The sequence below is a fragment of the Nanorana parkeri genome, unplaced genomic scaffold (genome assembly GCF_000935625.1).
Source record: "Nanorana parkeri isolate BGI_ZX_2015 unplaced genomic scaffold, ASM93562v1 scaffold9, whole genome shotgun sequence".
NCBI classification, from domain to species: domain Eukaryota; kingdom Metazoa; phylum Chordata; class Amphibia; order Anura; family Dicroglossidae; genus Nanorana; species Nanorana parkeri.
Window position 1 is genome coordinate 2240497 of NW_017306277.1, and position 14426 is coordinate 2254922.

Below are 14426 nucleotides of genomic sequence, written 5' to 3' on the forward strand. Positions count from 1 at the left end.
CTTGTCGCACTCCTTACCGATATGTCCCTTGTAGTGGGGGGTAGACATGTGCGATTTGTTTCGTTCGTAATCGAAATTCGGACGAATTTTCGGAAATTCGGACATTCGGAGGTCGCTTCATCAGGCTTTAGCATTCATCAGGCTTTCATCAATGCTAAAGCCTGATGAAGGGACCCTGTGCGGTCCCGAAAGCGCTTGTTTGGTCATATGACAAATAAATGAAGCTTTTGCTATCTTAAAAAGGACTGGTGTGCTGGTGACATTTCTACAATTCTGGAGCCTCTCTCACCCTCAGCTGCAGCTGCGTCATCACATTCTATAAACAGTGTATACGATGTGAGGAAGCCAAGGGACATACCATGGGGCTGCAGGCTTCACGGACTGGCGTAGTAGCTAGTCAGCTCAGCGGTTTGGGTGAGTATAACTTGAGCACCTAGAGAAAAATGAGCACTTAACCCTTGCTGCACAGGGGTAGCCCTACTGCAAGGGTAAATAACTATTTTGCCTGGAGTTCTTTTTTATGTAAAAGAAAAATCTAAAAGACGAAAGTTAATTAAAATCAATAAAAATGCCCTTGCTCCGATGTACAGGTACATAAGAATGTAAATGCATACATCAGGTGCACCTATGTATAAAAGCGACAATTGCCACACATGTGCATGCCAGAGTGAGAGCAGTAGCTCTACATACATCATTCACAGTTAACTCTAAATTGATGACAGTTTTGGGTTCTAAAGTTTTTCTGGCATTTCACGGCCTCATTTTCTGCCTGGAGGATATCCACCATCATTTTCCAGCCCAGCCTTACTGTCTCTGGCCACCCCTTTATTCACTGGGTTTATTTTTTTCAATCACAGAGGCTCTGCATCACATGTGGACGTGGCCTACGGTGGTCTGTATGTTAAAACAGCCTCCCTAGAAATGCCCACTCCTCCAGACTGACACCCACTCATCAAAGCATTTTGAGAATGACAGAAATTGACAGAGAATTACAAAAATGAGCAAATAAACCCCACCTCAAGAACATTTTTGCCCAGAATTCTGCTTTAATTAGAGGTTCTTACCTGATTGGAGGAGAAGGTCAGGTGGCCGGAAGGAGCTGCATGGGAAGAAACTGCAGGAGCTGCTAGGAGGAGGACAGAGGAAGCAAGTTGTCCTGCTAGCCCTCCCTTAATTCAGGTTACAGGTTTTTTTTTTTTTGCATTTTTTATGAGTTTGTCTCAGCAGCATGGTGGGTTAGGGGGTCTTTGGGGATCAAAAAAACCAATGTGGGATGGGCACAAAAATGGGTGGGGGGGCAATCTTGTGATATGGTGGGGTCATTTGTGGATGGGAGCCCGGCCCCTTGCGACTGTCAAAAATCGATCATGCTGGAATTGTCCCCAAGCTGGTGGGGGCTGCAGCTGGGGATATGAGGTGGACTTACAAAAGCCTTACTTGTGCTAACGGACACCAAAGACCCCTTCGAGTAACAACAGTTGTTAGTTTATTATTATTTGGTTTGTTATTTATGGTTATTATGATCGGTAAAATTTAATTTATTATATAGTTAAATAAAGGACTGCTGTCGCCGTTGAAACCCATGTAGCGCAGTCCGTGTATTTTTCTTGGGAATGAAGAAAGGGGACAGAGTTTACGGGCCCAACAGTCATGTATGACTCTGATAAGACTTTTTGTAATTGGGTCTCTACTTATAGATGGAACAGTTGACATACATTTTCCAATACTTATGACTTCAAGACATGGTTATGCACACATGGCGCGTTTTACACTCACCGCAGCATTGTTTAGCGTACATTTTAAAGTGCTTTTATCCAAGAAGTGCTCTTGTGAGAGAATGCTGACAATACCTTTCTGTCGCTGTACATTCAACTTGAATTCTCTAAATGTTTTCGATACCCTGTAATGAAATCCTGGTCTGTATCATTAAAAGGAAGTATGCATTCGTAGCTTGAGTATGATGCACCGTGGCCTTCACACTGGGGTGAACCGAGACAGTTCTACATAATTGCACATTCCATATGTGATCATCTATACTTAGCGCACGCTGTGAATGGCACAGCACACTGACATACAAAAACCTGTAAATGATACAAATGGAAGCTCACATGTGCCGTCTAGTGGTCAGAGATAAAATAATATAAAAAAAAAAGATTTTAACCACTTGAGTTCCAGGACCCTAAACCTATATAAACCTCATTGAGCCCCAGAACCCTAAACCTATATAAACCACATTGAGTCCCAGCACCCTAAATCTATACAAACCACATTGAGTCCCAGCACCCTAACTCTATATAAACCACATTGAGTCCCAGCACCCTAAACCTATATAAACCACATTGAGTCCCAGCACCCTACACCTATATAAACCACATTGAGTCCCAGCACCCTACACCTATATAAAGCACATTGAGTCCCAGCACCCTACACCTATATAAACCACATTGAGTCCCAGCACCCTACACTTATATAAACCACCTTGAGTCCCAGCACCCTACACCTATATAAACCACATTGAATCCCAGCACCCTAAATCTTTATAAACCACATTGAGTCCCAGCACCCTAAACCTATATAAACCACATTGAGTCCCAGCACCTTACACCTATATAAAACACATTGAGTCCCATCACCCCACACCTATATAAACCCCCATTGATTCCCAACACCCTACACCTATATAAACAAAATTGAGTACCAGCACCCTACACCTATATAAGCCACATTGAGTCCCAGCACCCTACACCTATATAAACCACATTGAGTCCCAGCACCCTACACCTATATAAACCACATTGAGTCCCAGCACCCTAAATCTATATAAACCACATTGAGTCCCAGCACCCTAAACCTATATAAACCACATTGAGTCCCAGCACCCTACACCGTTATAAACCACATTGAGTCCCAGCACCCTACACCTATATAAACCACATTGAGTCCCAGCACCCTAAATCTATATAAACCACATTGAGTCCCAGCACCCTAAATCTATATAAACCACATTGAGTCCCAGCACCCTAAATCTATATAAACCACATTGAGTCCCAGGCTCTTTTCAGGTTTTGGACATTAGAAAGATTGTTCTAAAATTGCAGTCAACATATCCAATCTTGATATTGTTTTTTAGGGACAGATAGTACTTTCTTTGGTGTCGTGGGACCAGGGGTGCCCTCTTACCTGGGGTCCGGCGGGTGCGACAGAGATCGTAGGGTCCTTCTTGGGGTGAATTGGTGCCCGGCGGCGTGCTGCAGGTGTGCACATGAGCGCATGCATGATGTGCGGCGTGCTGCAGGTGTGCACATGAGCGCATGCATGACGTGGATGCGTGACGTGCGTATGTGGCACTGCCGTGGCTTCTTAGTCGCTTCGGGTGCTGGTCATTGCCGGGGAGGGCCTTGCGAGCACTCCTTCTCTCCCAGCCTTCCCATTGGTTAGCAGGGACCTGTGGCTTCCTGGTTGCCCAGACAACAGGGGCGTCGCTGGCCCCTGCCGGGTTTAAATTCCAGCCAGAGCCCAGACTTGTTGCTGAGTTATTCTGCCATTCCCAAAGCAGCTGTTTCCTGCCTCCCTTCCCTGCTATTCGGATCTCCTGGTTATCGACCCCTGGCTTCCCTCACCGTTCATGATTCTCGCTGCCTGCCTCGGACTGTACTCTGACAACGCATTTTGGATTATCCTTTCTTGTACCTCAGCCTGGACTCTCCTTCTGGGATTGTTCCCTGCTATTGGGTTCCAATCCAGCAAACAGGGGGCTTCACTCATTCCTTAACATTTGGATACCATTCTTTAAATGATCTACTTTTTTTGTAGAAATAAGAAAAAAAGTGGTGAAAATTATGAAAATATTTTATACATTTACAATGAATGGTTTTATGATAGGGTTTTATGAAATGGTTTTTTTTGAGAATATAAGTAGGCAACTACGCTTTAAAATGTATTATATTTCTCCACCTATACATAAGAACACCAGGTAAGTATGTCTTAGTTAGTGGCATATTCAGGGTATGGGACACATAACACATGCCCTAGGCTCCACTTGAGGGGGGGCGCTCTGAGGGCCAACAAATGTTTTCGACCCACAGAGACAGCTGACTTTTTCTCTTTCCCCACCCCTCCCATACACATGTCACTGCCCAGCTCTTAGGAACCAGGGACGCTTAAGGGAGATGTGTATGCAGGCTGGATGATCTGGCCGGCGTCCCGCCAAGCTCCTGCCAACCAGTGATGTCACTGGTTGCTAGGAGCCAAACGGGACGCCAAGGGGAAATATTTTGTAGATAGGCCTCTGTTGTTGGGAATGGCATGGCCTTCTGACTGTCAATGGCTGAAAACGGCACTGCACTGCATCTAAAATAAATCAGAAATAGTTAGACCCGAGAATCTGGCCCACAGCGACTCTATTCAAAACAGTAAACCACCTCACGATTTTTATCACAAGGTATTACTTGGAGTTTGGACTTCAATTTCTCAGAATGCAGCAAAATCAGGGAAAACATTTGAATACAAATCGTACATTCAGTTGACAGGCACAGTCATGGCATGGTAAAAACTATGTCTCCCATGCCCAAGTATACCATATAAGTATGGTGGGAACATGGCAGGGCCCAGAAACGAGAGAGTACATTCTGCCTGTCAATTTTTTGGCACCGTACTGCATTCCCTGTGGCTCAGCAGGACCCTAGTTTAGCGATGTCTCGGTTTCCGCACATTATATCTTTTAGGTTTCATAGTCTACCCTAAAGCATAACTAGGCCTACAAAAAGGAAAATTGTGAGCAGACAGGCTCTTTATTGCAGCAGAGACACGCTTTGTCTCTTCTACAATAAAAAGAACTTTCCTGCCTGTTTGCAATCTTCTTTGTAGCTCAGTGTACATCCTCAGCAGCTGGAGGTGAGCTGGAATGAATGACTCCCATACATCTACCCCATCTGGCCAATGTATAAGGTCAAAGACCGTCACCAGGAAGAAAAAGATATCAGTCAGCGATGGCTGTAACAGGTGTCACATCACTGAAGCGGAGGTGAGTATCAAGGAATTTCGTTCTGCTTAAAGAGGAACTCCACTGATTGTAAACAATAACCCTTGCAGTGGGGCTACTCCCGCATTGCTACAGTTAACTGCTCGCTTTGGTCTAGGGGCAAAAATAAAGAAGAAATACTCACTGGATCCTTTGTCCCACCCTAGTGTAGACTGTGTCACAAACTTGCGTTTTCCTGCAGCAGGAATCCCTAATCTGGCGATTACAAGCAGCAACTGTCATCCATTCAAGTAATGATCGGTTGACAGCTGCTGCATGCACACGCTTGCATACCGCATGCAGTTACAAAAACAATCACTATCCCTGGATACACAACTGTGTGTCCAGGAATAGTGATTGATTCCTGACTGCATGTAATCCGTTCACATATTACATGCGGTGTACAGGCGTGTACATGCAGCAGCTGTCAACCGATCATTAACTTGAATGGGTGACAGTTGCCGCTTGCAACATGCGCATACAGTAACACTGGTACCTTTATATAGTAGCGGCCCCCACGGCACTAAGCAATATGTCCAGTGGCCCCAGAGTAAATTGAGTTTGAGACCCCTGCCCTAGAGACATCAGGCTGTCACCCTGGAGCAACACAGAGTATGTAGCTTCATATCATTTTGTATTGCTGTATTATGTATTGCTGGGATTTGTAGTCCTCTATAGCCGGTCTCCTTACTCTTTTCCCTGGCTTGTCTCTGTTATCTGTGGTATGGAGAGGTTGGGGAGCCATTGCAGTGAATGGCATAGCATTGTGAGTGGAAATGCTGTGATGTCCCTACACCCAATGACAATACAACAAGTATTGTGTTTACTTTTGCTTTTTGACAGTGCACACCGATGCACTTTATTAGAGGTAAGTCATGCCCTTAATGCCGCATACCCAAAAAAGTTAAATAGACTTCGCCTTTAAAACTGGACTCCAGAGAGATATAAAAGGCACAAATGAAAACAGCCCTGTACTTGTTAATATATCATTAAATGTATATTTCTAAATGCAAGTGGTGTAAGTATCTAACTTTTTATTAGCTTTTTGGAGCACCTGTATAGGAGAGTTCAGAAACATGGAGAGAAGTAGCACAAGAAACCAGTCAGCTGTGCAGTGTAAGCGGCATGCTGATAGTAGGAGGGAGCAGAGTGAGAGACAGATGAGCTCCTCAGTGAGCTGCTTCTCCTTTCACAATGCAGTCATTAAGTGGAGGCGGAGAGGTGAATGATCAGGTCTCTGGCCTTGTGATGTGTGTCATAGCAGGTTCCCTACCAGGCCAGGCATGGCTGTGTTGGGTGGCAGAGCTGTGTAAATGTCAGGTCTGGATGGGTATAAATACAAATCCTTTAGCAGGTAAAACAGCGTTTATAAATGTATTTCATTTGTGTATTTAGCTGTTCATCTAAGGTTCAGCTTTATTGCCAACCCTTTTATTCCCCAGCCGTATTCATCTGGACTTAACAATATAATCGTTGCTATGTGGAATAATGGCTGGGAATCTATAGTCTCTGTAGCTGCAGGCTGATTATTGGTGCTGGCTGTGATGCAGATCCTTGGCACATAGCAGTAACACTTCATCATCATTCTAATTTTTACCTCTCTATAGTGATTAGAGGCAGCCCATTCCTGGGAATAACAGCTTTGGAGCGTTCCGCAAGACGCACAGTCACACTGCACGACCTTGCCAGGAGGAAGGACATTCCATATAATCCACGCTGACCCATTTTCACAAGCGGTCTTTTCCTTCCTTTGCTCTTCCCGATGTACATTTTAGCTCTGCGTTCGTCTCCGAGTTGCTATGTTAAAATGTCAGTGATTTGATTAGCGCTCTTTCGGTATGGGGGAGCGGCGCGCCCCGGCTCCTGCATGACTCTTTGCACATTTAAGCAGTTTACTATCTTTTGCTTTCATAATTAGAGCATCTTGAATATTCATTAAGTACCGTCTTGATTAAATGCAGATACTGGATGATTAAGCACCAGTGGATAATTCTGGGAAACAACTACTAGGCAGGATTTTTTTTCTTTTTATTCTTTAAGATGTTAGGTGTACAATGAAGAGGCAGGAATTCACCAAATAAATACATAATGGGGAATTTATCAAAACTGGAGAAGATTTGCACTGCAACAAATCTTACCTGAGCAAACTGAAGAGAAAAGCTGATTGGTTGCCCTGGGCAACTGCTCCAGATTTTGTCTGATCCAGTTTTAATAAATTCCCCTCCTAGACGTATGATTATCAAGCAGGAATTCAGCATATACATGTGGGGCACTTCAGCTTCTCATATTTGTTGAAGTGAAAACTCAGTTTGTTTCCCAAAAATTGTTTATTTGCAAAGCAGACTCATTATTAGTATTATTATTATACAGGATTTATATAGCACCAATAGTTTGCACGGCGCTTTACAATATAAGGAAGACATTACAATCACAATACAATTCAAGACAAGATGGTGAGGGCCCTGCCCGTGAGGGCTTACAATCTAAAAGGGAGGAGCAAGTGATACATGAGGAGGTAGCTGTGCGGGGATGATTGTTTGAGAAAGTGATTGTTCAGTGGTTAGGTTGAGGTGGGATAGGCTTCCCTGAACAGATGAGTCTTAAGGGATCGCCTAAAGGCAGTCAGTGTGGGCAATAGACGGACAGGTTGGGGTAGAGAGTTCCATAGGATAGTGAAGTCCTGGAGGCGAGCATGGGAGGAGTTGATGAGGGAGCTGGAAAGCAGGAGGTCTTGTGAAAAGCGTATGGGACGGTTAGGGTAATACTTTGAGATCAGGTTGGAGATATAGCCGGGGCCAGAGTTGTGGATGGCATGGACTCATGGATCAGCTCACTAAGATGCATGAGCCCAACACTGGGTACAGCCCCTGCTCCCCAATCACCTCCCCTCTGGAGGCTCCCCCCACCCCCAAGCAGTGTATTTTGCTTTACTTCTTATATTTACTAGACATGTGCGATTAGTTTCGGAAAAATTCGTTTTTTCGGCCGAATTTTCTAGGGCTGGTAATGATAAAAAATTTTGTGTTCGATTCATCGAATTTTTTTTAAATCGATTAATCGATTAATTTCGATTAATTATAAGCTATTATTATACAGCCAAGGGAACTGTATAACTGGAAGACAAAAAGAAAGAGAAGGGCGCCCACCCTAGTGCAGATGGTTCTTTATTGTTTAAAAAGAGCAAAATAGAGTGCAAAGGTATTCACAATGGTAGATCGATTAGAAGCATAAATGAGTAGTTCAAGGATACATCAGTTTACAAACTTCAATCAGCCTGTGTGCCGTCCATATTGGTATTAAGGTATTAAGGCCAGAGGATTGCCATGAAACCTAGGCAGCTAGGGTTTTCAAAGGAGAGCATCAATGGCAGAATAAAAGGAGAGCATCAATAGCAGCACACATATAGTTCTCACATGACAAGTTTCCTGTTCTTACCCTGTTTACCCCAGTCTAGCCAGCTTAGGTTTTTAAAAGATTTCAAGAATGAAGACTACAGTAAACATCTACAAATAGAGCAATACAGCACAAACCACTGAAGTATGCATTGTGCTGTACATAGCTGAAGAGCACTATGGACATTAACCCTCTTCTCTACATGAGCAATAGCCAACAACTGAGCCACAGGGACTCCACCTTCCTATAGGAAGGGAACACTTCATTAGCTTTTCCTTCTGCCTGATATCTGCTCACGCTAATTACACTGCCCCAGAGAGACATGATGATTCTGCTATCTCAACCTCACAGATGGCACATTAGAATGGGCCTAGTCATTTAATTTTGATGGAAATGAATGGGCGAAATAAATTGTAGCCTTATGTTCTAAATTACTGTATAGAACCTGGAAATATACTGTACGGGGAATGTCCATTGCAACACTTAAAATGTGGGGTTTTTTTGCAGCCATTTTAAGAGGTTAGCCAATGTTTACAGCAGTGCAGGTTATAATTTTAACAGAGTCATTCAAAGATAAACTCCAAGCAGATAAAAAAAACACAAATTAATGCAGTAAGTAGCAGAATTTGACTTGTGACTCTCAAAGTTCCTTTTACAGTAGAGTTCAGGGGGAAAGGGAGCAGAATAGTTGTGCTGTAGTCCAAGAGAAGAGACAGAGAGATGAGCCTATCAGTCCGCTGCTTCTCCTTTCACTGTCCAATCACAGGGTGGAAAAGGGACAAGACCTGTAAGTGTTACTGAGCTGCAGCCAAGAAAAATCAGGTCTCCTCTCCTGCCAGACAGAAATGTCCTGTGTGGGAAAGTTGTGTGAATCGTAGAACTGGGCAGAAGTGCAAATCCTTTGGCAGTCACAACAGCTCTTTTATATGTATGTCATCTATGTATTTAGTAGGGATGCACCAATGTGAAATTTTCAGACTGAAACCGAAATTTAAAAATTTGTCAGGCTAAAACCGAAACAGACTTTTTTCCCCCAACCTTTTTAAAAATATTACATTCTTTTTACATAATATTACATTATCTTATTTTTATGTTTTGTTTTTTTACTGTAAAAAAGACCCCTGATATTTCCATTTTAAAATAGAAAAAGAGACTGAGGACACAGAGTCACAGAATTTATTTTTCTGCAGCCCCAGCACTCAATGAACAGGAAGATCTTAGTACAGAGGCTTCCTGTTCATTCACAATCTGGAGATAGTAAATATTTACTATTAACTGCCTCCGGGCCGGCCGTAGTAATAAAACGGCCGGCCAGGAGCTCTCTAGATCTGAGCGGGCGTCTTTAGACGTCCGCTCAGACACGCCCCCTTGCGCGCGCCGCCGGGCGCGCGCGAGCGGGAAATGGCCGCAATTTAAAAACGGGCAGCGATGCCCGTTAATATACATGCGATCCGCCGGCTGTAAAGCCGGCGGATCGCTTGTATTTAGCGACGATCGGTGCGGCCCCCCCTCCCTCTGCTGTCCCCCCCGCCATTGTCCCGCTGATCCCGGGCTCCGCTGTGCCCGGTGCGAGCCCGGGATCAGCATGTCGCCTGTGACACAGGGGATCAGAGAGAGCTCGGTACACGAGCTCCCTCCGGTCCCCTCTCCTCTGCAAGAATGCGGAAGTGTTGTATAATACATCACTTCCGCATTCTTGTGTCACTCTCCAGCTTCAGAAGCTGGAAAGAAGCTGATGGAGCAGATCTCTGCTTCATCAGCTTCTTTTGGGGGGTCCTAGGTGACATTAGGGGTCTTGGAGACCCCTGATGTCTCCATAAAGAGGACCTGTCACATATTTTGCTATCACATAGGGGGGGTTTATTAGCCCCCGTATGTGATAGCAATAAAGTTTAGTGAAAAAAAAAAGGAAAAAAAAATTAAAGTCCCCCCCAAAAAAATTTTAAGTAACACATAAAAAATAATAATTATTTTTTTTTTTTTTTAAAGTCCGCACCCATACATACACGCATGCATACATGCGTCGGGGGCGCATACGTGCAAAAAAGACGATTGCGCCCATTACGCCGCACATGTTACATATCGCCGCGAACGTCGCAGTGAGAGCAATAAGTCTAGGGCCATCAATCACTGATAACACTAAACTGATGAGCGGTAAAAACGTTTAAAGCGTCGCCTATGGCTAATTTTGGTTGCGGTCGTTTTCTGCGATGTTGCGGGTGCGCGCAATTTTAAAGCTTGACATGTTTGGTGTCTATTTAACCGAAATGACCCGATCTTTTATATTTGACCAAAAAACTGGGTAATAATAAATGTTTTCTATCATAATGTTAAAAAAAACGTTTTTTTTTTCAAAATTTTCAGTAATTTTTCCTAATTGTAATATAAAATAAAACCCCCAGTGGTGATTAAGTACCACCAAAATAAAGCTCTATCTGTCCCCAAAAAATGGTGTAAAATTCATTTCAGTACAGCGTTGCATGACGGAATAAACATCAGTCAAAGTATCGCAGCGCTGAATACTGAAAAATGGCCTGGCCAGGAAGGGGGTCTAAACACCTTGAAGTGGTTAACCCAGTCATAAATAGACAGGAAGCCTTTGTACTGAGCTTTGTCCTGTTCATGTATAAAGTGAACAGATAGTAAATATTGACTATGTCCCTATTCATAAATGAACAGGAAGTGGTGTATAGCACTTCCTGTTCCTTTATAACTGGGGACATGGTAATCACCATGTCCTCAGTTATTTACAAACGCTGAGTGATCAGTACTTATTGTTCAGTGTTTCTGCTCCGCTCCTAACTGTCTGCTTCCTGACTCCTGTCACCAGAGTCGAGCTGCCTCTGCCCCGCTCGGCCTCCTGACAGGTATCTCCTCCCCGCTGGGCACTGGTAGCTGGATCTGCTCAGTGTGTCCCCTCCGATCTTTACTGCCTCTGCCGACACAAGTGGGGGAGAGTGGCGGGGATTGGAGGGGACACAGACTGAAGCTTGCACCCAGCGGGGAGGGGAGACGCTGGGGATGCATGACATTTTCAGCCATTTTGCCCATAGTACCATTTTCGGCGGAAATGTTTCAGTGGTGGACATTTCGAGGCATTCCTACTATTTAGCTGTGTTCCTGGAGTTCAGCTTTAAGAGAAACACACAGGAACTAATGGCAACACTGCTCCAACCCTCAGTGATGTATTAATTTTTGAAAGATAATTGATCACCAGTAAATATGTAGAAAGATGTCATCAGGAGCTCTGGGTGCCAACCACACTCAGTGGGAAAGCAGGAAGTCGCACATCAATGATGTCAGATCACATCCAACTTTATTAAACCCAGACATATCACAATACCGCCCTGCCTAGGACCACCCTTTCTAATGTACCAAATATTGGCTTGACCACGCTCTTTCTTACACTTTCCCTGCTGTGGGAACCTCCTGCTGGGTGAAAAGGCTGACCGTTGACAGAAAACTAAAAACTACATGTGCTGCCTGTTTGTTTTGGGGAATACATTAGGGGGCATGGTGTTAGTGGGGAACTAACATAAGTTTAGTTAGTTGATCAGACTAGCAGATGTTTTGTTTGTTTTATGCTACGGATTTTCTGTACAGAGCCCTCCTGTGTTGAACTGTGTTTGATGCCTTGCTAAATAAAAGTACAGGACAAACTTGCTTGGACTGTTCCTGTTTGTCCTTGTCTTCTGCATTGTTTACTGCTGCCTTTACCAGTTAAGTTTGTCCCCTATGCAGTGTATACAATGCAGGCACATTTTGCAATGGTTTATCTCTTTAAGTACAGAAAAATACCTGTTGATCTGCTAGGAATGCACTCATCTCCTAAGCCCTGTTGTGGTCTGACTATACATAGCCTTTTTCTGGACTGAGTCTTGCCAGCCCTGCACAGTTTTTCCACCCACCCCGATCCTATTATCCGCAACATAGAGAATAAGCATACAGTTACCTGTACTGTGATCAAGCTCTTTGTTAAATCATTGATAGGAACCATGAGGATATAAAGTCATGTGAATAGCCAGATGGGCCATTTAATGTCAGGACGAAAAGGATTTTATCAAAAAAAGGTGCTAAAGAAACTGTAAAAACATTTCTTATTTGACAAGATTCTTAACAATAATTTTATATTTTAATGCCAACAGGTGCTGCCAGACACATCCCTTTCAAAGCATGAAAGGGGTAGTTCAGTTAATTTAGCAGTTGGGTTCATTGCACTTATTCAGTCCTGAGAATCATGGAGTGCTATGTGTGCATTAAGTATACAAGGCAGTTTACTTATTATGATTCCCACATGTAGAGGGCCTTCAAAAGTCAACTCAGACAACGCAGCAAAGGACAACTGGATAACAATGTAGACTATGCCTGCCTGCCACCTCTATAATTCCTTTGTTTGCCTGGAAGACATTTATTAAACGTACATCAGGAGCCACTTTCAGATTCGATCATGAGATGAGGATGTTGATCTACAGCTTCACTTGTGGATGGCCCTATAGCTTGAGGACCACTTACCTTCCACACAAACATTGCAGGAGGATTAGCAGGAACCAATGCATTGGCAAGGATTTCTCATTGAGTTTTTCTGTATGTTGATGATAAATGCCAAAAAACACAATCTTGTTGATGAAAGAAACAATTTGACCTTTCTGCGGTTTTTCAAAAGATCATATCTGTCTGATACATTCCAAGGCTTTAATCGTCGTACTCCATGTTCTAGTGCTGGGATAGAAAGCTTTGCTAATCCACATCTCGGAGATGCTCAACCTTTTATCATATTCCTGCAGGCAGCACAAAGTGGATACTTATCACATAAAAAGTTTAATTATAGGCGCTCACGTCTTCCTTTTCTGCAGTCAAGGTCCTCATCCTGCTGTTGACAAAGAAAGAATTGCGTTGTCATTTATAAGTACTTCAGCTGCAGCCTATATCCCCTCAGTCTATCCTATTTTTTTAAAGTGCAAGCTAATTGCCTGGAGATTAAGCAGTGTTTATACTATGTAAGAAGTACATCCACAGTGATGTTTTTTTGCTGAATGTTGAAAGACATTGGCACATAAAGGATATCTAATTTTTAGAGTATTACACACTGTGTATGAAGGATTGTACAGGATATGTGTTCATTCTAAGCCTATTAGAGAGTCACTAAAGTTCAATTTGAAAGGCCTGGTAAGCCACAGTAATAAGACGATTGTCTCCAATTCTAGTAAATTTTGGTCAGGTTCACTTTAAATCCAGCCCCCCGCCACAGTTTAAAAGTAACCTAGCATTTTTCCCCCACTGCTCCATTTGCCACGCTGGTCTAGGCAGGGCTGAAGATTTTCTTCCCCCATGGGATGGCTTTGCTGTTTGAGCAGCCAGTAGCCACACACTATGGCTGTCACACGAGAGGAAAGAGATTGAGACATATCTTTCCCTAAACATGGAAGTACCAGTTATTTTGCTCCCAATGGTGATTTAGCTCCATTCAATTAATAAAGAAAATACTGTGGCAGCCCCCACTTCCTCAGTTATGTGGACCAATGGGAATTTATATGACAAAAACTATTGTTCAAGCCCAGAATAGTTGTTTTTTTCACCATTACCTTTCCTTTTATACTGGTTTTTGAAATAGCAAGCAATTATATAGAGATAGGATGAAGGTTTCACTCTCTCTCTGCATCTTTTTATTATATTGTTTGCTATTTCGAAAAGCCAGTAAATAGGAAAAGGAATGGTAAAAAAAAACCATCGGGGGTGTCCATTGCCTAAATACATTGTGCTGGAAAGTGTATTTCTTTCTCATCTCAAGTTGTGAGTGATGGAAATCTCAATAAATAAGGGAAATAGGGGAATTCCCATTTTAGATAGTTGTCCCCAGAAAATGTGTTCCCATTGGCAGATTTTCACTCACCTCTTGCTTGCAGCTCTGGAGCACCCTCTTTTTGTCTTGGTGACCATTGTCACCGAGACAGAATTCAAATGGAAATCCTAATATTTAGGGGGTTATTCACAAAAGGGTGAAGAGCTTGGAGAA